The sequence below is a fragment of the Lissotriton helveticus genome, chromosome 8 (assembly GCF_964261635.1).
Source record: "Lissotriton helveticus chromosome 8, aLisHel1.1, whole genome shotgun sequence".
NCBI lineage: Eukaryota > Metazoa > Chordata > Amphibia > Caudata > Salamandridae > Lissotriton > Lissotriton helveticus.
This window is the reverse complement of record NC_136069.1, coordinates 346,400,562-346,426,519: the sequence shown is the minus strand read 5'-3', so window position 1 is coordinate 346,426,519 and position 25,958 is coordinate 346,400,562. Positions and strand designations below refer to the sequence as shown.

At 44.0% G+C, this 25,958-nt stretch overlaps 1 protein-coding gene across 1 annotated transcript in view; it reads right to left on the bottom strand.

Annotated features, from left to right (window-relative positions):
* The window catches only part of LOC144772670 (lysosomal proton-coupled steroid conjugate and bile acid symporter SLC46A3-like), a 210,686-nt gene extending 190,149 nt beyond the window's left edge, over positions 1-20,537 (bottom strand). Inside the window, exon 1 of the mRNA XM_078657129.1 lies at positions 20,442-20,537. The gene's annotated coding sequence lies outside the window, so the exon portion shown is untranslated. The remainder of the gene's footprint in view (positions 1-20,441) is intronic.
* Positions 20,538-25,958: the final 5,421 nt, after the last annotated feature.

Sequence of the window (25,958 nt, the reverse complement as noted above, 5' to 3'; positions counted from 1 at the left end):
AAATGCCCCGACCTCACAGAACATGTTAAGCACAGAAGAAGCAGTGCAAACGCCTGCACCTCACAGAACATGTAAAGCACAGCAGAAGCAGTGCACGGGCCCCTACCTCACAGAACATGTTAAGCACAGCAGAAGCAGTGCAAACACCTGTACCTCACAGAACATGTAAAGCACAGCAGAAGCAGTGCACGGGCCCCTACCTCGCAGAACATGTAAAGTACAGCAGTAGCAGTGCAAACGCCTCTAGTTCACAAAACATGTAAAGTACAGCAGAAGCCGTGCAAACGCCTGCACCTCCCAGAACATGTACAGCACAGCAGAAGCAGTGCAAAAGCTCCTACCTCACAGAACATGTTAAGCACAGCAGAAGCAGTGCAAACACCTGTACCTCACAGAACATGTAAAGCACAGCAGAAGCAGTGCACGGGCCCCTACCTCGCAGAACATGTAAAGTACAGCAGTAGCAGTGCAAACGCCTCTAGTTCACAAAACATGTAAAGCACAGAAGAAGCCGTGCAAACACCCCTACCTCCCAGACAATGTAAAGTACAGCAGAGTCAGTGCAAGTTTCCTTTCTCGCAGAACTGACATAGCAAGATACTAACATGGCAAACTCCTCAGCTACCCAGAACATAAAGAAGAACAACAGAAGTGCAAGCTTTCCTACTCACAGAACTGGTTTAGTAGTGCACTAACTGTGCAAACTCCCTTACCTCACAAAAGATGTACTGTAACGCAGCAGCAGTGCAAGGATCCCTCACTCAAAGAACAAATACAGCATGTCAGCAGCAGGATAAGCTTTCCCTGCCTTCATGGCAGAAGCAGTGCAAACCTTCCTACCTCGAAGATGTAAAGTACAGGAGGAGCAATGCATGCGTCCTTCCCTCCCCAAACTGCTACGGGTAAATACAAAACTCACACGGAAAACTGCAACCAAAGTGATTTGATCTACCTAAGTTACTGCGAGCTTGCGAGTACTAGAACTGCCAACTTCGCAGAAATATTTACTGTTAGTGGCTGCGTGGACTTGGAGGGGTGAGGCTTTGTGCAGAGCACTGTCTAAGAAGCACAAAGACCCTTCCCCAACCGAAAAAAAACACAAAACCCTCTGAGGGGGTACCCCCTGCCCTGGAGAATTTTAAGCACTCACTATTAAGAACAAAGGGTTACCAGCTCACCTGGTGCTCACTGTGTGATGCTGGCTCTTCACCAGGCGACCGTGTGACACCTTGTGTTTTTCCAGATCCAATAGTACATTAATCTTTCATTAAAAATTAAAATGCGCTCAAAGGGGCTGCCCCAGCTAACTGCTGGCACTGATAATACCAGTTATGCAAATCTTATTTTAATCATTCACAAATCCGTGCAACTTTAGCTGAGCAACTAAAGTTGCTTTCCAAAACCGTTTATTTGAATTGCTGCAGGGAAATTACTGCAGGTAGTGAAAAATAAATCATGCACTCCTGACAGACAAAAAGGCATGTATTATTAAGGAACATCTTTACAGGCTCTCAAAAGGTCAAACAATTAGGACAGAGTAGAAGGTACATAAAAAGTTTTTGCTCTTCTAGGCCTGGTGACCAAAGTGCCACATAAACCAGTAGTCATGATAAATAGCTGGACTTGGAACCTTCAATCTGGTGGTTGCAAGCAGCTTTCTGCATGGCTTGCGTTAACCCCCTCAGCTTTCCCACTGGCCTGTAGATTTTGAAACGATTGACCAAGATCTAAATAATTTGGCTCCAAAATGTTCATGGAGTCAACAGATCAGCGACGTAGCAAGGGTATCATGGGCCCTACTGCAAGAAAGGAAAATGCCCCTTTTATACCCAGCTGGGTACTAAAAAACAAAGCAGCCATAACTGGGGTGAAATGGGCCACTCACGCCCTAGAGCCACTACACTTGTTGCACTATTGATATCTAAGCCCCTGCAACCGTCCCAAACACAGAAAACGAATTGCAATGTAGTGTAACTGCATTGCTTGCTTAAAAAAATGCCCTTCTGCCTACCATGGAAACTTTGGGATAGAATAACAAAAGTGAAATTCTTCATAAAGTAATCCAGTCACACGCAATTAGTGCACCAAGCTTAAGGAATGGTGATCTGTTACTGGATGGGCCAACTCTAGCAACACATTCTACTTTTAGCATTTTTTTAAACACTGATTTATGGTACTTCTTCATCATCACCAGCCTCATCAACTAAATAGGAAAATTAAATGTTCTAGTTTTCTGTCACGGTTTATTAAAAAAAAAAAAAATTAATAATGATTTTTTGTAATACGCTTTTATAAACTGAATTAAGCCAATGCACTGTTTAAAAGATCGTCGGCATTCCATTTAGCAACATCAGAAGATTGAGGACAAATATCTGGCAACGATTCCAGAATTGTCACTTTCATGTTGCCCGCAGATTACAGCGACGACAGATGAGACCACTGGGCCCACTTATAAGTATTGGTCAAGTGTGGTGGTTGATGAATCCGGCGTAGCTAGGATTCTAAACGTGCTCTTCTACGGTGTCCATGCAGTACATTATCTGGCGTGTGCTATTGTGCACAGTGCCTTCGCTCTCATTGGCTATCCTGCTCTATGCAGGATGTCAATTCGACAGTCTATGCTCGGTCATGATTGGTTGGGGGTGCTTGTGTGCACCGCACCATTTTAACTGCATTGTCTAGATGTGTCTAGCGGTCTCCTCCAATTATGCATCAGTAACTTGACAGCCGCAAGTCATGGGTGACATTTTTAGTCAAGTTCCAGATGTTTTCATCAGCAGTACTTTGCATACTGGGATTTTTGAGCCTGCACTTAGATGTTAAAAGTGAAGCTACAAGTCCCAGAATGCAACTTGATCAGGCTAATGGTGTTAAAAACGGCAAAGGGGCACTTGACATTGGATGCATACGTACCACATTTTTAAAATAAAGACCAATAAACCTAAGTCAACCAGTCATCAAAGATCATTGACTGAGGACTAAGTAAATAAACAAACAAGGAGCTAAGATTGTGCCAGCCACTCGGCCATCATTCTCACTCGACACAAAAGGGGCCTATAATGGATCTAGCCCTATTCAGACACAACCTGTGCCCCACTGGGCGACCGCTCACAGCGCGAGGACACTCAACCCTTCTGTGCTTCCTGCGCGGTAGAGCAGCACTCCACAGCATGAGAGTCAATTCAGCAAAAGGCGAGGAGTAGCGGAAGTGACATCACACCCTATTTGAACTATACATTCACTCACACACATGCATGCTTACACAGTAACACACAATAAAACATTGTCCCTCACAGAAACTCACACTCACCTCCACACATAAACACAACACACATTTAAAAGCTTGTTTTACTTAGCTCCGCTTCCAGAGATGGTTATATTCTAGCTAATTGTACTCCATTTTTTATTACAATAATAGTGAATAATATGCAGTTATTTACTATTAATGTAATAAAATTTAAGCTGATGTAACAAGGAAGATGGCCGCCGGGTGAGGAGCTTTGTCCGGTAGCTCCTCCGACTGGTAACGGACTCTGGCACTTGCCCCGGGTCCCTCTCCCTCTCCCTCTCCTACGTCCTAATCCACGGTGGATCTTGTGCCTGCACACCGGTGCCTTCCTTTCCCCCTAGAGTTCTCCGGCTAGCCTGCTACACAACCTCCGAGTGTCCGGAGGGAGCGCCCACGGAGCCTTTGCCATCATGGCCGCTGGCTCGGCGGTAAAGCCTCACTGCTGTGGAGTTTGAGCGGGCGGCTCTCCCCCCTCTGATTGCCACCCTCCTCTGGGATTTGTCCTCCTGTTCCGCGCACTTTGGGTGCCATCGAGTTTGACGGGCCGATGGGGAATGTAGAAATGACACCGATGGCTTCCCTGGTTCCGAGATCCGACGACCTAATATTGCAGAGTGAGTCGTTCTAAAAACTGAGGGATCTAGTGGCTTGTCCGAGCCCCTGATTGTTTCGCCGAGCATCGGATTTTCGAGTTTACGGCCGGTCACACACGCGACACTGTACTTGCATCTTTTTCCCGTCTTTTTGGGGGCTTTTGCGGTGCATGTTTGGGGAGTGCGGCCTGACTGTAAAATGGCGGCCACACGAATAAAGTGAAACTTCTTTTACCGGTTTCGCGCTTCAATAGTTTGCCAGCGAAGTGGTGACCAAGCGTAAAAAGTGTTGGTTGCGGTTGAGGAAGAGTGATGTCAACGGGGTTCGCTGTGGACTCGTGACGACCCCCAATGGAGCAGTGCCGGACTCTAAAATGGTGGCCAATTTAGACAAAGGGATCAGCTTTATTTACTTGATCTGCTTTAGCGTCTTGGTAGGAGTGCGAGTATTGAGGGGAGCAACGCCTGCATTTCCTGAAGTGCGCTCATTGTGTATACTGCATGGCTGATTTGGCTTCTACATCGTTTTTTGCCCTCACACCAAGCTTATAAGGGGCCAGTTCAAGGGCCTCCGACCCCCCCCCCACCCCCAGACGCGAACTCTCGTTCTGCTCTCTGCGGACCCTGCCCGGAATGACCTGGGAAGCACTCCAGATTTGCAGCATGACACCCACCATCTGGACCCAGCCTTCACGTTTCGTCTACTGCGGACCCCTCCCGGATCATGCCGTGACGTCCTCTAGATCCGCCATTGGGACATGCCAGTAGCGCTGCTGTTTTCCACTCTCTGCTCCACCGACCCACAACTTTGCCCTTGTCCAAAGCACTCCTACTCCCCTTGTTGGGGATAGATCCAGCTTCTTCGCCCTGGAGACTCAGAGACCCCTCTGAGAGAGTCCACAGTGACAAGGGTGACACACTTAGTGGTGGACTGGGACTGATCTCCTTACCACTGGGAACCGTCTTCTACCCTACCAGACATCAGACACTGCATCCCTGCTGGGTTTCGCACCTCTTCCCTCCTTCATACCTCAGAGTGTGCCCGTGACCAAAGCACTCCTCTCCCCTTGTTGGGGAGGGATCCTGCATCTTATGCCATGGAGTCTCAGCGACCCCGCTGAGAGAGTCCACCATGAATTTTGGGAATCACACATAACTGAGGACTGAAAAATTATCCCTGCCCCACCCAACCGGACGTTCAGACACAGTTACTCTCCTTGTTCTTCACGCACGCTGTGTCCCCTACCCCCTCCGCTTCCCTCCTCCATCTTTGGCTACCTCCCCTTTCCCTTCGGCTCTCCCCTGAATTTCTCTCCACCTGCTTGCTTTGTCTATCCTTTTGCCTATGCTCCGTTAAATTCTCCCTCCCCTCTCCATTTTACTTCACCCCTTACCCCTCTACATGCCATTTTTCTAAAAATGTAACTTGTAACTGATGTAACAATGTAGAATTTGTAAGCTATGCAACTCTCCTCATGTAAAGCACTCTGATGCCTCGGGTCTAGCCAGTGCTACATAAAACTCAAGTAGATAAATAAATAAATAAATAAATACGGTGACAGGACACAAAACTTTGCAAGCCAAGCTCAGACGAGACACAGGCAGGGTGAGGAGGAGAGGGATCCAACACCAAGGAGAGGCAGTGGCAGAACGTTACTCAAGCTAGAGTTCACAAGTTTGTTAATGTGTTTACTGCGGCGGTAGGAGTGCGGGTGGAAGTGTTAGGGAGGAAATGATAGAGGAGTATTTAGAAATGGATAGGAAAGAGGAAAGGAAGGATAGTGACGGAAAGGAGGAAAGAGAGGTGAAGAAAACGGGTCTGAAAAATGGATGAATATGGCCAAATAGGGATAGAAAAGAGGACTAGAAAGGGAACAGCAACAAGTTATCAGTAAAACAGCATAAGAAAGGAGCTACTGAGAGAAAACAAGAGAAGTGAGATAAAAGGAGATAGAGAGAGCAGATGGATGATGGGGAATTGCAGGAGAGAGGGTTAGGATGCACCAAAGAGGATACAGGTCAATTGAGAAGAAATGCAAGGATAAGACGAAGAATGGTGACGTTTTAAGAGAGTCAATGAGAGAAAAAGTTAAAGCGATGAAGGAGATAAGGAAGTGTGAAAGACAGGGGGAAAATAGAGACAGAGGAAGGATAAGAAAGAGTGCAAAAGGAGGATGCAGATCAGGGGTGATGGGGATATAGAAGAGAGAGGCAAAGACATGCAGAATGAGGAACTCCTGGAGGCCTGTAGCTACCATCAGTGCTGCAGGTGCAGTTTTGTCCACAGGTGTAAGGGGTTTTATGCACCCAGGCTATGGATACCTATTATTACTGGCTAGGAGTGCAGGAACCCACTTTTTTTCTTGCATTACAACCCACTGCCCCTTGATAGGCCACTGACTGCTTCGAAGAGTGTTTCACTTTCCTAGTAAGTGCTGCATCAAAGAAAGAACCATTTCAAGATTACTATTTCATTTAGATGAATACACTAGGCAATCAGAACCATTTTGTATGCCACAATGTCAGTGTGCCCTGTTTTCACCAACAGGCAAAGCACCCTTTGAATGTAGGTGCAAAATGCAATGCATCTGCATCTGATAGCACAATTACACCCTGTACCACTTTTTAGGTCTCGGCTTGATCCAGCGCATGCGCTGATCTGGCGGAGATATTTAGTAAGCTGCTTGGGAAAGTGCTACTTTCCCGGCGACCAGCTTACTATCGCGCGCACAAGCACGCGCGCGACGTGTACAGCACTTTTTCACGTTGCGCGCACACGCGTGTTCTAGCAAACTGGTCATGAGGGCAGAGAAAACAGCACTACTGACCAAACTTTTATTTTCAGGGCGCATTTTCATTTTCTAAGCAGTCCTGCACCCCGCACTTTAGCAGTAGCTGCCACACACACCACTCACAGACTTCTTGAAATGTTTACAGAAAAACACAAACTGTGGTTCTGCTCTGCTGTTCTCAATATTAGTTAATATTGCTTTTGGTCGTGGTCGCTAGTCTATTTTTCTTTTGTCCCGAGATCCCTTGTGAGGTTAACTTTAATATGAAAACATCAGGGGTCACTTAACACAGTCAGTTTAGGAGGACAGTAGGACTGAGACATGAAATCCAGGTAGGACGAATTCGAAACCAGGTGACCCTTTGTTACATGAAGTATGGAAGAAAACAAACAGCATGCAGTGCCACCCAATGGGAAAGAGGCGGGGCAAAGAGGATCACATCTAATCTATCCGAGATCTGCTCCTAACTGGGGACCTCTCAGGTCATCATCAGATTCACGGCACAGAGAAGAAATCCTTGCAGCACTAGAATCCACACAACATGCAATATACGACGAATTACTGGATTATAATTAATGCACCTCTGATTTTACTCTTGATATTTTGAAAATCGACAGTCTTTCATTTACAGCACTTAATACCTCACCACCAGTGTCATAATGTTAAAAGCACTCAGGTCATGCTTTTTGTTTGGAAAAACAACGTATGGTGCTCCTCAACATTCCCCATAACAGGTAACGCGAAAAAAGATTCACTGGGTCTGTAGCGCGCATTTTTATTTCAGCTTTAATTTACAAATTATGTTTTTAAAATAGAGACAATCGTCATTTTCCGGACTGCTCGCGGGATTTCTTTTGTTATCGCAAATGCGATATTGACGTTCTTGTCTTTTGTATGTAATTAAAGTTGTTTTCAACATCGCATAATTAAAGACGCATATTTTAGTGATTATTTTTCTGTGTTTTTGTTCTGTCTCAATCTCATTCGTTTACATCCTTTTCTTTCTTTCTCTCTCACGAACGTACGAGCAGCACGGCTCAGCTTTGTACAGCACAATGCAGTGCAATGTATAACACACTATAGCAAAAGGCACTCTTATTCAATGTACCCCATTGGAATCACAATTCAGGTAAAGCGTGTCAAAGCAAAAACGTGCCCATGGAAAGAGCAACGAGTAAATGTCCAATTAACATAAAATTATAAAGCAACAGTTTTTCATCCTATTAAAATATTTTTTCACACAGAACTACAAAAAAAATGGGCTTTCACTACTGAAATGTATTTTAAAATGGTTGTACATTTGACTTATTAGCTATTTAGATGTGCGTTAGGAAAACCCCTACAGCCTTTCATTTCACACTTCATACAGCAGGTCAGACAGTTCACTTTACAAAATCATGGAACTCTGCAGTCAGAGAAATAAAAGTAATTTGTGAACTGACTTCTGACCTCTGCCAATGAGCAAATGTGACAGTCCACCTGTTCTTGTCAAAGGGCAAGAAGACCCTAAACATAGCTCGACCTGATTAAATCTGATGCACCATAAGGAGTGAGCAGATTTTGAGGCCTGCAGAGTGGCGTGCCCTGATGCCACTCCACTGAAACGCGTTCTTCCTCACGAGGAACAGAAGCAGCCATTCAGAATAAAAATGGGCAGAAGGGTCAAAAGAGGTTCCATCAGGGGTGTCCCACATGGGTCACCAACGGACGAGGTCATGTCACATTTTCAGTGAGATACTTTTATTTATGTTGCACCACACAGTGGAAGGCAGAAATGGCAGGAGCAAGGTAGGCAACCTCTGTAGCAACCTTCAGAGTGGAGGATAACCTTGGTATTGCGGCTTGAAGAAGTTAAATTCCATATCAAACATTACATAGATGCGCACTTATGTATTGCTTCTGCAAAAAACTCTTCATAATCTTCACTTGCATGCTGACGCTTCAAGTTATCCTTAAAATATGATGCTTCTTTGATCTCTACCATCCCTAAATTTTCACCTAAGAACTTAATTTTTTATTTATTTACTTCTCCTTAGTTCAGACCTTCAGCTCGAGCATGAACTTAACTTCTTACCATGCAGCCTCTTTTCCCACAGAACGGTCCCAAGTACTACCCTATGCCCTGCCTTCAATAACGATTGAGTTCCACATTTTTCACAATGGGAAGCATGTTTTGCTCTCATCATTACTAGGAGAGATTTATGTTTGCTTTTTTGGCCCTGTCCTCTGTTTGCGTAGCTGCCAGGGCCTGTCTGTGCATGGTACACCTAGGATGGAGGTGCAAAGGTTGTTATGTGTTTTCAGCAACCAATCAGGAAGCAGCTTCATAAATTGCTTTTGGTCTGCACTTCCAGGAAGGCACTTCAGAGACCACAATGGTGACGACATACAATAAAGAAGAATTTTAGAGGAAGTGCTAGCAGTGTGGCTTATTGAACCTTTTTTATTAGAGTGGAGTAGTGTGGCTCACTGGTTAGAGGCGGCAGGCCTGAGAGCAGAAGTCAGCCCGGGACCAGGGTTCAATTCCCGACGCGGCAGGGTCGTGGACCTTGGTCAGCGGACTCGATAATTCTCGCTTCGGTGCTTACTATAATCAGGGGTTCCACTCGGCAACTCTGGGCATTAGCTTGCCTAATCTCCACAACGGCCCCACCAATTCCGGGGATGCCTGGCTCCACCTTGGGGACTCCCAGCAAGGGACCATCCCACAGGGAAAGCCAGGACGGGTTCCCCAGAGTTATACAGCGCCGGGACGCCCCGTTGCTGGGGCAGCTGTGCGCTTTACAAGTATACTACATTTACATTTACATTTACGGGCCTAGCAGCACAAGGATAACCCCGTGGGTGATAGTGCGCTTTACAAATACACATAAGAAACCATCATGATGTCTACAATGAGTACAGCGATGTATGTTAAACTGGAAACTACACTACAGCTAACAACACTCCCAAGGTCGGTGAATCAGGTGGGAAGTGAGTGTCTAAAACTAATGACCTTGTGGAAAGAAGTTCTTTGTGGCAGGTGCCTTCAGATAGATGGAAGGTTCACGTCTAAAGCTGGTGAACAGAATTAATTTTGTTATCCCACATTAAAAAAGCTGAGTAATGTTTAGATATCAGAAATACAATATTTTTTCCATGACTCTGCCTTTGTTTGCATATGCTGAATAAATGTATATTATATTTGCATCTGACTATCACGAGCTAGGAACCCACAGACTCACCCAGACCTACCTAGCTCTGAGTTTCCTGCATCACCATAGGTTCTACATAGCTTTCGGCCTAGTGTTTGTTCTTACATTACAACCTAATTCGGTACTAAAGACATAAAAGACCAAAGAAGTTCATAGAGACCCAGGAGAGGGGTCCAATAGGGAGTTGCTGTACAACAGATGGCTGTCAATCTTGTTAATGACTCATTAGGGCCACATCTTCCACGTTTTTGTAAGATCCCAAATACAACACTGAAGTGCCAGTTTACAGTTTTGTTGCATGTTTGTTTCTTCTAGTATCATTGAAGGCATATGGATATTTTGGCACTGGACCGTAAACGTTAAGCAGACAAAAATAAAGTGATGCTCTACTGGCTTACCGCTTTAGAGCATTGGATGACCCTTTGATGTCCATTGCACTACATTCAGTATGGTGGATGCTACTGGGTTGTCCACTGTACTGGTGGGAGAAAATGCTTCTGGTGAAAACAAACATTTTCTTTTCCAAAAGCAAACTTGGGACTGCAAAGGAAATGCTTCCTGTTGGACAGGGCCCTTGTTAGCTGATTTCTTTAAAAGTTTTAGCTTTTTCCCCTTGGATTCTGCGGGCTCTCTTTTCATGGCCTTAGGACTTTGGGCACTTTCCCACTGTAATGCAGTGTGAAAGCATGCATGGTCTTCCTACACATGCTAGGAAGTGGTACTCATCGGAGTGGCTTAGGTGTGGTGCCTGTGAGTTTCCTGTTAAAAGGTACACCAAATACCCATGGCAGGTAGTGCACTGGCTACTTGTGGGACGCAGAACTGCACTGGCTACTTGTGGGACGCAGAACTGATTGTGTCACCCATCAGAATAGCTTTTAAACATGTATCACGCCTGCCATTGCAGGCCTGTGTGTGCATAGTTGCCCTTATTCTCAGGATGGCATTTCTAAATCATTAACCAATGATGAGTGGGCTGCTACCACTAGAATACCCCTAGGGTAAGCCCTGAGAGGTGGGGCAAGTGATAGTTAAAAGGCAAGGCAGGTATTCATGTGTGTTCCTTGCCCAGATAGTGAATGATCCCCTTGTGGGTTTCCCCTACCTAGGATTTCTACTCTTCCCATGGGTTAACACGGGGGTTGCTAAATTAATTTTAAACTACAGTTTTAGTTTACAGCAGGGAGTAGCCTCATGGTGGTTTTGGTTGATTCTCTTTTCATGGCCGTAGGACTCATGGCGTTTTCCTACTGTAATGCAGTGCAAAAGCACACATGCCCTTCCTGGACATGCTAGAAGTGGTGCTTACCCGATTGGTTTAGGTGCAGTACCTGGGAGTACCCTGCAAAGAGGTATACAACGTACCCAGGGCAGGAACTGCACTGGGTACTCATAGGCTGTCACACTGATTTTGCCACCCTCAAGAAGAGCCTTTTAAACATGTCTGAAGCCTGCAATTGCCGGCCTGTCTGTGCGCATTTGCACTTATGCTCAGGTTGGCCTTTCTAAACCAATGAGGAGGGGCCTTTTCACTAACACTAGAGCACCCCTGCGGTGAGCCCTGAGGGGTGGAGCAAGTGACAGGTGAAAGGCGTAGAAGGTACATATTTGTGTTCCCCACACTGGTAGTGAAGGATCCCCATGTGCACTCTCACTACCTATGAGGTTTACTCTCCCCATTGGTTAACATGGGGGAATGGCTGAGATTACTTTATTCTAAAGTGGTGGTTTACAGTGGAGCAGTCTCATGTTGTTTACCAACATTAGATTCACAATGACAAATCCTTTCTTGTGGTAAAAGTGGATTTGTCATCTATAGCTTAGAAATGCTACTTCTAGAAAGTGTGCATTTCTTTGTGCAAAACTCTGTTGCGTGCCCTTTAATTTGACTCCAGTCCACACTGGAGGCTGGGGGAGCACATCTTTGCATTCCCCAGAGACAGCCATAAACATTGGGCATGCAACTAGAATGACAGACCTCTGCCATTTGAAGACTTATCTGGATGGCCAGATAATGCCCCCACTAAATATTAAGATCTGCATTCCATGGACTCATGGCAGACAGGTCTGAAATGTAGTGGCGACATCTGTGGTTCAAAGGGGAGAACCCTCTGAACCACCCCGACTTCAAAAGCACACTACAGTATAATTACTGGTGCCATACTTCAGCAGGGCAGAGGTATATTTGTGGGGAGGAGGGATACGACATGCTGGACCGAGTGGTACACACTGCCAGAAGAATCTGTTGTGCACAAGGAGGATTACTGCCATCGGAAGGGACCGCACACCCTACATTAATAGTGCATGGCCTGGGCTGACTACTCGCTTCTGTGTGGCACCCTGAAGGGTGCTCTCCAAGGGCTTGTTGGCTTGCCCCTGTTCTTTGTGGCGGTCTCAAGGACATCAAGGACCTCCGATGAGGGGCCTACAATATTTACGCGTTTCATCTGGGGGAGCGTGCCCTCTCAAGTGCCTACTTCGTCAGCTGGATCCTGACTGCAGCGCAGTGGGAGCGTGGAACTCAGTACTGTGCTTGGAGACCGAATTACCTTGTGCCTGTATCTAAGGAGTGTGGCCCTTGCATCGTGGATCTTCAGCACACACAAGCATCTTGGTGGTGGCGAGCAGATACATTCACCAGTTGCGGAACTCAACCTGGGCCCGCTTCATGCAGAATCTCTCACATGTGACAGGCAGACTGCATGCTTATTGTGTAGGGTGTTCGATTCACAGGTTGCAACCCTCGAAGGAAGGCCGCATTTGTAGTAGTGCCTCGTTCTACTTCGAGTAATACTGTGTGTTTGTGGGACCCTATGGTCTGGTGCGACTTGTATCATCACGCACCAGATGTGCCTCATTTCCAAGGAGGTACAGAGAACCTGACTCGTGATTCATTGTGACTGGATGGTCTGGTGAGAATCGGATCAATGTGCACTAGGCGCTGTGCATCACTTCCTGTGGGGACAGCTTCACCCCCAATTCACTGAGTGAATCATCATTCCCTCAAAGCAGCGAATCAACTGATCTCTCCTTTGCCGGCCGGACGACTTTATGTTGCCAGGTAATATTGGGCCTTGTGGATGAAAGTAATTGACTGGGCTGAGGGATACTTTTGAGAGCGATCAGAAGCGGGTTGGAAGACTGCATGACCCCCCGCCCCCTGTGCTTCACAGAAATAGGCTGGTGTCGGAAGGCGAATTGAGAGACCTCTTGATTTAACTGGGACAGTATCTAGCCGTTTCTGCTCCGCATAAAGTGGATAAATTTTCCAAGTGGTGGCCAACAACCACCCCTTTATTAAGTGTTGCTAGGTTACCCTGATAGTTACTCCAGCCGTCTCCCCTTGGCCCCTAACTCAGTGGGATTCCAGCCTTTAACCGGTATAGTAAGGGGTGAGTTTTTTTACTCTAGCATGTGGACCTAGAGCGCCCTCATCCGCAAGGCGAGTTAGAAAAAAATTGATTCATTTGGGCTTAGTTTTGAGACATTGCTGGTACAGCAGGTGTAAATCATGTATTTTCTCATATTTCTGTGACGGGAAATATTAAAATGTATGGGAAACTCCGCATGTGTGATCCATTCATGTTGAAACCGGTCCCAGGATGCTCGTTTCCGGTCCAGGGAGGACCTGGCCTGGCAGTTCGGTCTGGACTGTTCCTATGGGGCACAGGGTCAAGACTGATTTGCATATGGCTAGGTCCAAACTGGGGTGGCATAGTGGGCAAAAGAATGATTAATTCAACCTAGATCTTTTGACTAGGGGAGAATGTTTACATTGTCAGCATTCCGTTCATCATTTGTTTCCTGTAACACTCCATTCATGTTGCAGGCACTAGACCCAGCCACACAAGTGGGGTACTTTTTTCTTTTTTATTTATTTTTTAATTGAGAGTAATGTGGGAATGCTAGGTGGTAGGAATTTCTGGAACCCTGCAGATTCCATAACTTTTCCTCACAGAAATGAGAGGAAATCAGGAAAATGTTTGATTTTAGCCAAAGTTTTGAAGTTTGAAGGGCATTGTGGGTAAAAACAACTTTATAGAATCCACACAAGTCACTCTGGATTCACATGGGTATCTAGTTTTCAGAAATGAATGGGGTTTGGTCAGTTTACCTGGGTGGCGGCTTAGGCCAAGCCCAAATTCCACAGCTCCTCACATCATCAAAAAGGGTTGATTTTCACGCCACAAATCTGACACCTTCATGTTGTATGCTGGGGACTTTCCTGCTGCAGCTGATCGGCTCACCCACACAAGTTGGGTACCATTTTTATCCGTGGAAGTGTAGGAATATGGAGTCGAAGAACATTTGTTATTTATTACCAGTTAGATCGCTCTACATTTTTGACTTCCAGATGTCAGCCAATGTACAAGAAAGTACACAGTTTGCAAACTGCCCACCGAATGACATGATGGGATTCAGAGGTTTACAAATAACCACTGTTCTCAGACTCAGGATCTTGTGCACATTTAAGAAATACATGGATTAATTTGTATCCATTTTTAATTCATAAGATTTTACCACATGAATTGCTGCATGGTAAGTACACAAATAAAAATCACTATAAGCTGCAGCTCAATTGTTAGCGATGGGTATTGTATGTTTTTGGATAACCAACAAACACTAAATATCTCTGCAACCAGAATGGTCTGGTGGATGTAGAGGTATGTTACTTTTGTAAATCATTCATTTGGAGAACAAATTACAGATTAAACTGTTCCAACTTTTTTTCTAGTTTTCATAAATGTATAGTGTTCCAGATTCATACATGGAGTTTCACACCTGTTTTCACCACAAGTATGTTAAACAATAAAAAAATACAGAAATTGACCACCAGTTAAAAAAAATGATAAAAAATGTGGCTAAAAATGGACTTTCTTTTTCTACTCTGTTCACGAAAGCTGTGACAATTATGATCTTAGCACAGCAAACATTTTGTTGATGCCATTTTTACACAGAAAAATAAGCTTTCATGCAAAGCACTTTTTTCCAACAAAAAACAAAATTTTGCAATATTTTGCCTATCTCCTTGGTTGCCTCACAGGGAATCCACAAACCCTGGGTACCTTTAGAACTCCAAATGTGTATCCCTTTTCCAATATCTTTGAAGACCTAAGCGCCCCAAACTTCAAACGAAGGGCTCAGCACTCGGGGTGTAACAGCCTGAGCAGCTAAGGGGGTAAAAAAGGGCCTACTAAATATAACATGCATAATAGACACCAACAACCAGTTCAAAAGCGCAACTGGATTTCACTAAACTTTTCTCCATCACAGCCAGGTAGATGTTTGCCCGGACACAGCTGGACATCGGTGCTCTGCACTCTGCGGTTCCACACTGCAGGTTAATAGCCCAGAGCCTCATTGGCTACCCCTGTCTTGCAGCTACGTCGTGCTTGGAGCCCGCACCACTCTTGTGAGGACTCCAGATGACTTTCTGCCCCACCGGAATCCCATATAACAACAACAATTGCCAATACTGCGACCTGTTAATTCTGATCCCAATTGCCTACCACTAATTGAAATGAAACAAAAAAGGGGGTGGAAGGACTATCCCAGCAGTGGCCACACTGAGGTAAGGGGCAGGTCATCAAAGACAGGCCGTGCGCGGCTGCTAATTTAGGCTTTCATTAAAAAAAAAAATGTAAAACAATAATCACGACGTTGCCCCATTTTACAGCTGTGTGTAGAATCCTCTTCCCTTCCCCACAATGCTGAACCCTCTCCTCTCCAAGCCTCCACAGCATGGTGTTTAACTCTGTATAGTGAATCACCCACTGTCCATGCCACAAGGTTTATTTTCCATATTTAGATCCTTGTAGGCCAAATGCAATTAAGGAGCGGTTGTTAAAAGTGTAATTTACCTTATGTATGAAATTTGGCTTTTCATCTATGCAATAACCTTTTGTTAAGAAAGGGCTTTCGCCCCTTCCCCACCCAAATCTTGTGTATTTGGATGAGGTGGAAGGGGAAACTTGGCAGCGCCTCACTTCTGATTCACAGGATATGTTCACGTGACGGCTTTCTAGTGCAAAATCTGCTCTTGGGTTTTGGAGCATGAGTCTTTGAGGAATGTGCCCTGAGATCCTGCATGCTATTGGGCTCCATTTATGTTCTACCAGCCTTACTGAAGGCTCCAGGTTTACATCTGATGCATATGGCAAGAAGGGCTGTGGGAGGGTTTAAGAGATTTGCACTTTCTGCATTATGCATTTCATGGGCATTTGGATTCAGCGTCATCCTTTGTATGGAAGATTAATGGGCAGAAGTAGGCAAGTCCTTTAGAATGTAACACAATATATGTATAATTCAAGGGGTGAGCTCATGGACTGCCACAACATACCTCACAATTGCTCAAAAACCAGCTATAATCTTCCTTAAAGTTTGATTTTTGTCCAAGGACAAATGCTGGTGAGATTACCTTGGTGCACAAGGAGCAGAAACTCCAGCTTCACTTACAACAATTCTTATTTTATTCGCTCTGCATGTCCTTTGGAGCGCCTTACTCCACTCTAGGGCAGGAAGTCTGCAGGCGCTGGCCAGTGTCGCCAACTCTTCCTGGAAGGGAGAGGATCAGGCATGGTACTGGAGACTCTGTTTCCTGCTACAGTACAGTACATGGCACTAAAGAAAGTGCAACCACGGACTCATGTTGTAGAACGGGTTTAGTTTGGTTCTCAATTGTTCTTCCCTGGCTCCATGCCTTTGTGTAGAGTGATGGTTTTCATTGCAAGTAGCACTGGGGCTTGCTCCACAGCAGTGCTCACAATATAGGCATAAGGAAGTGTGAAATCTCTGCACCTGGCTATTATTAACCATTCTGAAGCAGCAATTGAGGACAAACAAAAGGCAGGCCTGGCCTAGACACATCATCACCTTGAACAACAAACTAAAGCCTCACCCTTCAAGCCTACCAATTACCAAATAGCAGTGCTCAGGGTGAACTAATCAGCAGACAAACACGTTCCTGGAATTGGTAATCGTAGCCTTGTATAGATTCTCCTGACTTTGTTGTTGGGGTTTCCACCTTCCAACCACAGCACTATGGAAAATACAATCCCACGGTCTCGGGAAGCTATCTTCCACCCACCTTTGTATGTTGTGCCACAACCAAGGGCATCGACAATGGATCCTGCTTCGCTGTTGTTAATACAGTGAGCTGAAGTGTTTCAGTGATTATCAGAAGATATCCAAGCCAGAATTTGTAAAATCTCCTTTTGTTGTTTGTGCTATTTTTCCCATAGGCTCTCTCATATTGCTATCTATGATCATGAGGTTTCTGCAGGCTTGGACCCTTGGAGATATTGTCCTGTATATGCGTCACACCATTACTTTATGCGTCCATCCCTTGAGCTAATCAGCTGCTCGTGCTAAAGCAGTGGCCTAGTGGTAGCCTTTCAGGGGACACTGATCACCTGATTCTAGTGCTTAACAAAAGAGTTTCCCCTGTTTTGTCATCAACATTGACCTAGACTTAAAACTTCCAATTGTTGACTGTCTCCCCCCCAAATAAACCTCTCCTTGCTTGTTATCCTCTGCAAGTCTTCTCTCTCTGAGCACAGCCTCCTACTCTAAATCACATGCATGTTTGCCTTATCCCCTATCAGTTTATTTCTGCAAGATTCCCACACCTCATTTCAAAGATCACAACTTTTCTTTTGAAAGACATACCCCTGAAATCTAACAATACCTAATAACCTTTAACTCGTCTATTAATACCGCCAACCATTTGCATTCATTTACATTCTCTCCTTCCACGGATTTAACCTACCACATAGAAACGGGAGTAAATGCACTGTAATGATCTTTAAGAGTACATGACTAATTACAGTATCCAACAATAACCACAGAAAAAAGTCTAGCCCTGGGATCCAGAGCAGTGTGCTGCCTTGTGTAAAGTACTTCAATGCCTCGTCATTGGTAGTAAGGCTTACATAGATTCAATTTTTTTCAAAAGCAGTTCCCCTACTTTTTGTTAAAAAAACACCAGTTTCAGGACAGTTAATGCCAACCATTATTTCCCTCACGTTGAAAGGGAAGGGCCTTTATTGTGAAGCCAGGGGAGAGGCAGACAATGGAAGAAGAAACAAGCCTTCTTGTCATAGTGCATGGCCTGCTACCCCAAAGAAAATGGAAATGTGTGCAGATGATTAAATATCAAATGCAAAGGTTTCGTAGGAACGAGTGTATGAAATTAACTGCTGGATACCTTATACATAAACACTTTTAGAGACAGACAGAATACTTACATATCCAATAAATATGCAAGATTTGTCTTGTATCTATACTTATGTTAACATGTCAGAAGGAAACTAGAGTTTTGATGTATGCATTGGATATGTAAATATTTTGTCTGTCTCTAAAAGTGTTTATGTATAAGGTCTGCAGCAGTTAATTTCATACACTGTCTGTCAACTGTCTAAACAATAAAATTGGTGCACATTAATACGAAATCTTTTCTTTGAAATAACGAGTGGCAGCATGTTGAATAAAGGCTACATGTTGTGCTGGATAATAAATAGATGGTTTCTAAATTATAGCTGGTGATGCTCCCTTCCTCTATTTTGCGTAATGGATCCCTTGACTAGCAATCCTCTATGCTGAATATCCAGGGACCCTGCAGTACTGTAAAGATGCATGTGACTATTTCCAACTGCGCCAACCAGCACTCGGTACTCTGTCTGTTTACAAACGCAACAGCTGCAGTGATTTCATTAACCAATCGAGCTTTCATAAGGTAAGAAATCTTTGCTTCCCATATACCGCATGCTTCTTTTTCTGCACTTCAAATGCAGTGCTCAGATGCGATTTCCACTAATTGTTAGCGACCCTCGCCTTGTTGATTGGCAACTTGGAAGCTGGAGATACACAGGGTCGTTAAAGGGGGAGCTGTGTGTTATTGAACTGTATTTATTGAGAGGTCGGGGTGCAGTTGCTGTATGCGTGCATTAAAGAGTTTAGGGAAGAGCTACTTCGTTCTAGTACATTCACGAACACGTAACAGCTTTCTCTGTAGCAGCAGGTGTAATAGAAAACTGCAGCACACAATAGGGGGGGGGCAGATTTTGAAGCACACAATAGGGGGGGGCAGATTTTGAGAAGAAAAAAACGGGACAGGCCAGACATAAAAGTAGGACTAAAGCCTTTAGCCTTACTTTTCTGTCCCGTCCCGATTTTGTGTAGCCTTGTAGATATATATAAAATACACACATACATACATACGTGCGCGCACACAGATAAATAGTAAATGTGTGTATCTATACATGCCACACATTTACACGCTATGCATAAGTAACATTAGCTATAGCACTGCACAGCCTCTACCCTGAGCCCCCTTGCCCTGCGTCAACATTCTGCCTCCCTATCTATCTGCTGCACCGTGCATGCAGCCCAACTCCTCCTGCGCTGCCTGGAAAAAAGAAACAATTTACTTAAGGAGAGCATATACCTTTAAATTCTCGTTTCAGTATGAATTGACCTTTGTTCCAAAAAAATGAAAAAGGCGTGTTTAAAATGAAGGAAAGCGTCTGGACAACGGGCACAGCGAACATTCACATTACGCCCAGTGTAAGCTCCCGTCAAGAAAGTAAAATGCTAACGCCAGTAACCGGCATTGAGAGAAAGAAATCCTATCTGTTCTCATTCCGTGCAACCTGCGCTGTACATGCTCAAATTCAGACAGAGCTGCGCCAGCTCTCCATCCTCAAGAGGTCGATATCGTGTCGCTGGACACCACCCACAACGCCACACGGTACAGAGCACATACTTATGGTACTATAAGTCCGGGATTTAAGTGGGCCGGGTCTCAAGGGGTCTGAGTACCGGCAGTTTTTTAAAGGCGGCCTCGAAACGGGTCTCTATCGGGCTCTGTTTTGAGCCCTGACACAGTCTTTTTCAGGACTGCAGTGACAGCAGGTCACTGCAGTCCGGAAAAAAGTACCAGGGCTCAAAACAGCCCGATAGAGACCCGTTTCGAGCCCGCAAGCACATGATGTGCGCTGTCCACACTGCTTACTTCTCACTAGTGGAGAAGTTACGGTATGACGTCATGTCAGGTATAGAAACTGCTTTATTTTCTTTCTGGATTTCCCTTCTCTTTCTAAAAAGCAAGAGCAACACCATTGTGGTAGGGTCACCATGGCTTTAAGTGGAAGCTTTTTCAACATTATATGTAACAAGCTATAGTTGCAGCTTATTTATCTTATGCAACTAATAACCATGGACAAAGGCAACAGTCCTGACTGTTGTAGGTATGATGTTACTTGTTGTCTCACATATCTGCACGCAATGACAAAAACAGCAAAATACAAGTTGGGCTGCACACTATGCTAAAACACATTTTTTAGCATAACTTTGGTAAAGCCACGCCCCTGATTACACTGGCCACGCCCCTTTGAGAGACCCCCAAGTTTTTTCATCCCACTTAAAGCCCAGTCCAATGAAAAATAAAGTGTCCCCTAGCCCACCCTACGACCTAATTAATGAGCCATAACGGTATTGGCAGGGGTGTTAGCAGGGGTCTCCGTCTGCAGAGGCGCAGGCAGGGTCTCACATGTCAGAAGAATAAGACGCTTACCTGGCACGCCCAGGGAAAAGGAGCGCACAGCCGGGTGCTCACACACCGGGAAACTGAGGCGCCTGCAGCCTGGCATCAGAGGAGATTCAATAACAGGAACTAGCATGCACGTGAGGCGGGCACAGCCCGCCCTGATTGGCATTCATTGGCGGCCGTCTCAATAAGCTCGAACGTGATAGGGGGACAGCGCAGCCTATCAAGACCGGCTCTTGTCTTGTCTATCACTGCACAGACTCGTGCCCAGACACACCGCACGCAAAAGCCAATCGAGGATAAAGTTCGTGGCAGAGTCAAGACATTGTAACGAGGTCGAAGTCTGTCTGTCACTTGCTCCACCTGACTTGTGATTTAAATACCGTGGAGCGCATGAATCAATGTTTTGGGCCCGACTCTGTATGGGAATGATCTGTAACTAGATATTTCGGGAGGAGCTTCTCGTTGCAATGGCTTGCTAAAATGTATTTTTAAGCCTGCACCAGTAGTTTTGCAAACTAATAAATATGCTCATTTTCTTATGGCCTGTTTTTATTCTCCACTTTTGGAACTGAATTTTCTGATTGGGTGAGATGGTGCCCAAGTCAGGCAGAACCTACCTACCACTCCTGTCAGAGTTAGGTGATTACACTCATTGCATAACCTGCCATCCCCATTGGGTAGCTTGGCAATGAGCAGTCAGGCTTCTCACAAATGTAATGTGTAAAAGCATTGGCACAGCTCTCTCATACAATAAACAGACTGAGCATCACAAAAGGGACTTACCAGTGGTGTATGTAAATCAAGATTCTGTTCAACACGTATCTTAATTAACACAACATGAACATCCTGTATTTCTGGGCATAAATCACACTTGGAAATATTACTAGCAGTACTAGACCCAACAGTGTTAAAATGACATCAGTAATATGGACACTTGGGACAAATCCTATTGTACCCCAGCACCCTTTTGCGGTGCAATACGTTGTCAGAACTGGGCCCACCCTGGAACAAAACTCAATTCAATTTCAGTTTAAAATGCTTTATTCGGTTTATAAAACATAACCATATAAACAAACAAATACATAAACATGTCAGTTAATAAATTTCAAAAGGTGTCATCAAAAAGATTGACAGTAATCCATGATTAATTAATTACGTCATTAAAATCAACATGTAAAAATAGTGTTTGGGTGCTAAGTCAATTGCAAGATTTTCCAGAAAGTGACATGTGCAAAGTACGCATATATAACACATTTAGCCCTACAGTACATAATTACATTATTACAAAAGTAATCAATGATTCCATCCTAATATGAGGCATGTTAATTACCAAGGACCGCACCCTTGGTCAAATATATACAAAACAATATAATTTACTTGGATGTATGACATTACAACGCATGCTTTTACATCGCATGCTTTTACAACGCGGTTTTTACAACGCATACCATTACAACGCATAGTGCTTTGGGGCGCTGGATTGTTAATAGTTTAATTTACTATTCCAACTCCAGTCCCCGTGGATAGTAGGGAAGGTGTTGGACAGTAAATTAAACCCATTCCCTATCGTAGAGCGCCCCCCAGCGCAATGCGTTGTAAAGGTTTGCGTTGTAAAAGTTGCGTCGTAAAGGCACTGGGTGGTAAAAGTTGCGTTGTAAAGGATGTTTCCCAATTTACTTGGCTAGATAAAACCACAAACATTTACTATAATGATAGAAACCAAGATTACCTCAACATGATTATAAAATTGTGAGTGTACAGACAGGTCAAATCAAATAAATGAGTTAAACACAGTCACTAGCATTAAATGGCTATGGATTTCCTGGCAGCTGTACATTTCAATATATAGGTTGCCACAAAGAAACAAATGTCTGGGCTCCCCAAACAACAAATACATTCCATTGCTGTCTTAGTGGATCGAACATGATTCTTTAAGAGGATTGGTTTTAAATAACATTTCCTATATGAATGATAAAATTTGCAAAACAATAAAAATGGCAACAACTTTGTCTAGAGGTATTGTCACATGGACATGCAGAATCCGAACTAGATTTAGTTTTGGGAAAGGATACCAAATGATGTACAATTCCCAACCTTAGACGGGTTAATACAAACCGGTGAGAGTTACGGGTCACAGTTGAAAGGTAGGAATGGAAGCCTGTATTAAGAAGATGGAGTTCCCGGTAAAAGGCCACAGTCTGTAACTTCCCTGAAACTTTCTCCCGCTGCTCCATCTTATAGGCTAGGAACCTTACTTTGATCTCTTTCTTAGGAATCAAAGCTGCATTCTCCGGTTCGAAATAGATATTACATTCAAACAAGAGATTGTACCAGTAGTGGATATATTTAAGCCAGGCAATCCGGGATACATAATCAAGGCTCAAACAGTCACGGATAATCTCTTGTGTGAACTGCGTTTCAGTTTTGGCCCAGATCGAATGCCATAACAGCAAAGGCGTAATGCAGCTATGTCAGAGATATACTCAATTCCGACCTCCTTATGAACTAGTTCCACCGATGCTGAGGGAGGTACACATAATAGTTTTTTAAGAAATGTATTTTCATCTCCCTGCAGTACTGGGTTATGTTGATGCCCCCATACCCCGGCACCATACAGCGCTGATGAAGTACATCTCATATTATAAATGGCCATCATATCTTTGATGCTTCTAACCCCTAATTTAGAGGAAAATCTAAAGATGCTGTTATTGTTCCTACTCATCTTAAGACTGATATTATCGAACTCCTGTTGCCATCGGCCATCCCCTGCAAAAGTAATCCCAAGATAACAGAAAGAATTAACGTTTTGCATCTTGACCTTGTCGATATAAAATCTACTAGAGCTCACTAACTTAGCCTTCCTCCCACATGTCATCGCAAATGTCTTTGATTTGTTTACTTTAAGTTTCCTACTATCACTAAAGATCATAAAGTTATCGATAAGCCGCTGTAAACCAATCTGGGTGCGTGACAATAGTACAGCGTCATCCGCATATAATAATATAGGGACCGCTTTCCCTCCTATAAGTGGTGCATCTGCAGGGATCCAACCCAAAATAGAATCAACTTGATTAATAAATAAAGAAAATAAAATGGGTGCTAAAACGCAACCCTGACGGATGCCTCTTGAAACCTTAAGGGGGGGAGTACATTCACCAGAGGGACCATATCGTATTTTACAAGTTAATTTCTCGTAGAGTCTGGCTAGAAAGTGTATAATTTCCTTCGGTGCTCCTAAATCAATTAAAATGAGCCATAATATAGAATGATTTACGAGATCAAAAGCACTGCTCAGATCCGCAAAGCAGAGAAACAGTGTACCATCATTAGCAGTAGTGTATTTGTTAATTAAAAGGTCCAGGTTGACACACTGGTCTAGGGTCCCCAGCCCTTTTCTAAATCCATATTGTACTTTAGTTATAATTGCATTTTCCGTGGCCCATGTTTCCAGCCTTTTCAGCATTATCCTGCTCATGGTTTTAATTGATGCGTCAAGTAAGGAGATCGGTCGATAATTGCATGCCTCAGATTTCGAGCCTTTCTTAAAGAGGGGTACAATTACCGACTGGCTCCATGATGGGGGTACACTTCCTTCGGCTGCCATGTTAAAGACCCTTACTAAAAGTGGCGCCCAAAGATTCATTTCAGCTTTAAGCAAATCCACCGGGACCCCATCTTGGCCCGGCGCCTTCCCTCCTTTGCTATTAGTTAGTCCTTCATATACTTCGTCTAAGCTTATTCGAAGCTACATGGGCAGCCATACTGAATCCTCTTGCTGATCTATTTCTAAAATAGTTCTGTCAGGGTTAAAAATGTCTGTAAAATGATCAATCCATGCATTACAATCCACGTATGAGATAATTTCTGGTATGCTATCATTTTTAAGAAAGGGACTATTTATAGTCTCCCAGTAAAGTTTGCTGTTGTTAGTCTCTGCAGCTAAATTAAGATTATGCCATGCCTCTACTTGAAGCTCATTCTTCCTTTTAGTCAAAGTTTGTTTGCACTTATTACGTAGCTTTTTAATATTTATATTGTTCCTGGGCTTAGTATTCAATGCTTCTTTTAACTCATGCAATGCCCTTGTGCAACTTTTATCAAACCATCCCATCCTAACATTTCGGTTTACTCTGGGTGTTTTAGTGAAGATTTCTTCTATATTTTCATTAATCTTAATAAAGCTTAGGAGCAGCGTTTCGGGGTTGACTACATCACTTAGGCAGTACTCTAGCTCTGTTCTGCATTTATCCACTACCTCTTTGTGTATTTTGGGGGGGTCAATGCCGGCCCATTTGATCCTCATACCATTAGGTCGTGAGGCTACTATATTGTTGGAGCAGGCAGTATTGTAAAAAGGTTTCCTTCCCCAGCACAGTAAAGATAGGGAGATGCTGTTGTGATCACTTAAGGCTTCTTCTTTAACCCATAGATTAGAGTAATCACAATTGTTAGAAATTAGGATATGGTCGATAAATGTATTTGCATTCCTGCCAGTAAACGTGGGGCAGCTGATATTATGCTTGTTCTTGTTGCAGCCCAATAAATCTAGATCAAATTTTACTAACAGTTGGTTTAATGACAGGCCATAATTACAGTGTGGGAAGTGCAAATGGTCATTCCCTTCCCTATCAGGATGATCATCGGTCTCTTCCCTAAATCCACATGGGTTACCTAAAGCCAATGGGCATGGTTGGATGTTAAAATCTCCAGCCCATATGATAGTAGCCTGCCTACTTGAAATTGATAGAGACCTTTCGATTTCATTCTCTAAAGGTGGAAGAATTTTATCCCTTGAGGCATCAAAGTTGTTATTATAAAAGTTAACAAGAATTAGGTCTGTGCTTCTATTACTACTCAACCGCAATACCTGACTATGTGACTCCACTACGGAATAGCTTTTATTTTTGAACATTATAAGCTTGTTGGATATCAGTAACAACAGACCTCCCTTTGCCCTACCAGGAGGGGAGCTAATAGCATTTAGGCAGTATGAGGTGTATCCTTCTACATAGATTGGTTCCTGACACCACGTTTCTTGTAGGCAGATAAAATCATACCCCCTATTAATAAATTCTTTCCAAAATGGTGTGTTCAGCTTCCCCTTTATACCTGCTAAATTCCATGTAGCCAATAGGTAACCTTCTTTATCCGTTACGGTTGTCTCTACCGGTGGCGTAGCTATATAGTTACCGCAATCGGAACCAAAACTAACATCTATACTCACTCTTATTGGCTCTAGATGTTCTATTTCTGATCCTACTACAGTGGTGGACACATACGGCTCTTCCACTGAATGAAGGAGGCCATGACATACCTCATCTTTGGTAACTATCTGTTGGCATTTTGTAATATGATTTACTTGTTCGCAAGTATGAGCCTCTTTAGTAAAGAAGGTCAGTAAGTTATTACCTGCCTCATCTAGGTTATAATTGAACTTAGAATGTACCCTTCCAAACCCTGCTGCAGGATGGTTCTGTTGACTCACCAATGGCCTCCTCAGTCAGTCGATCTCCTCAAGAGAGTCAAAAGCCTGAAACCTAT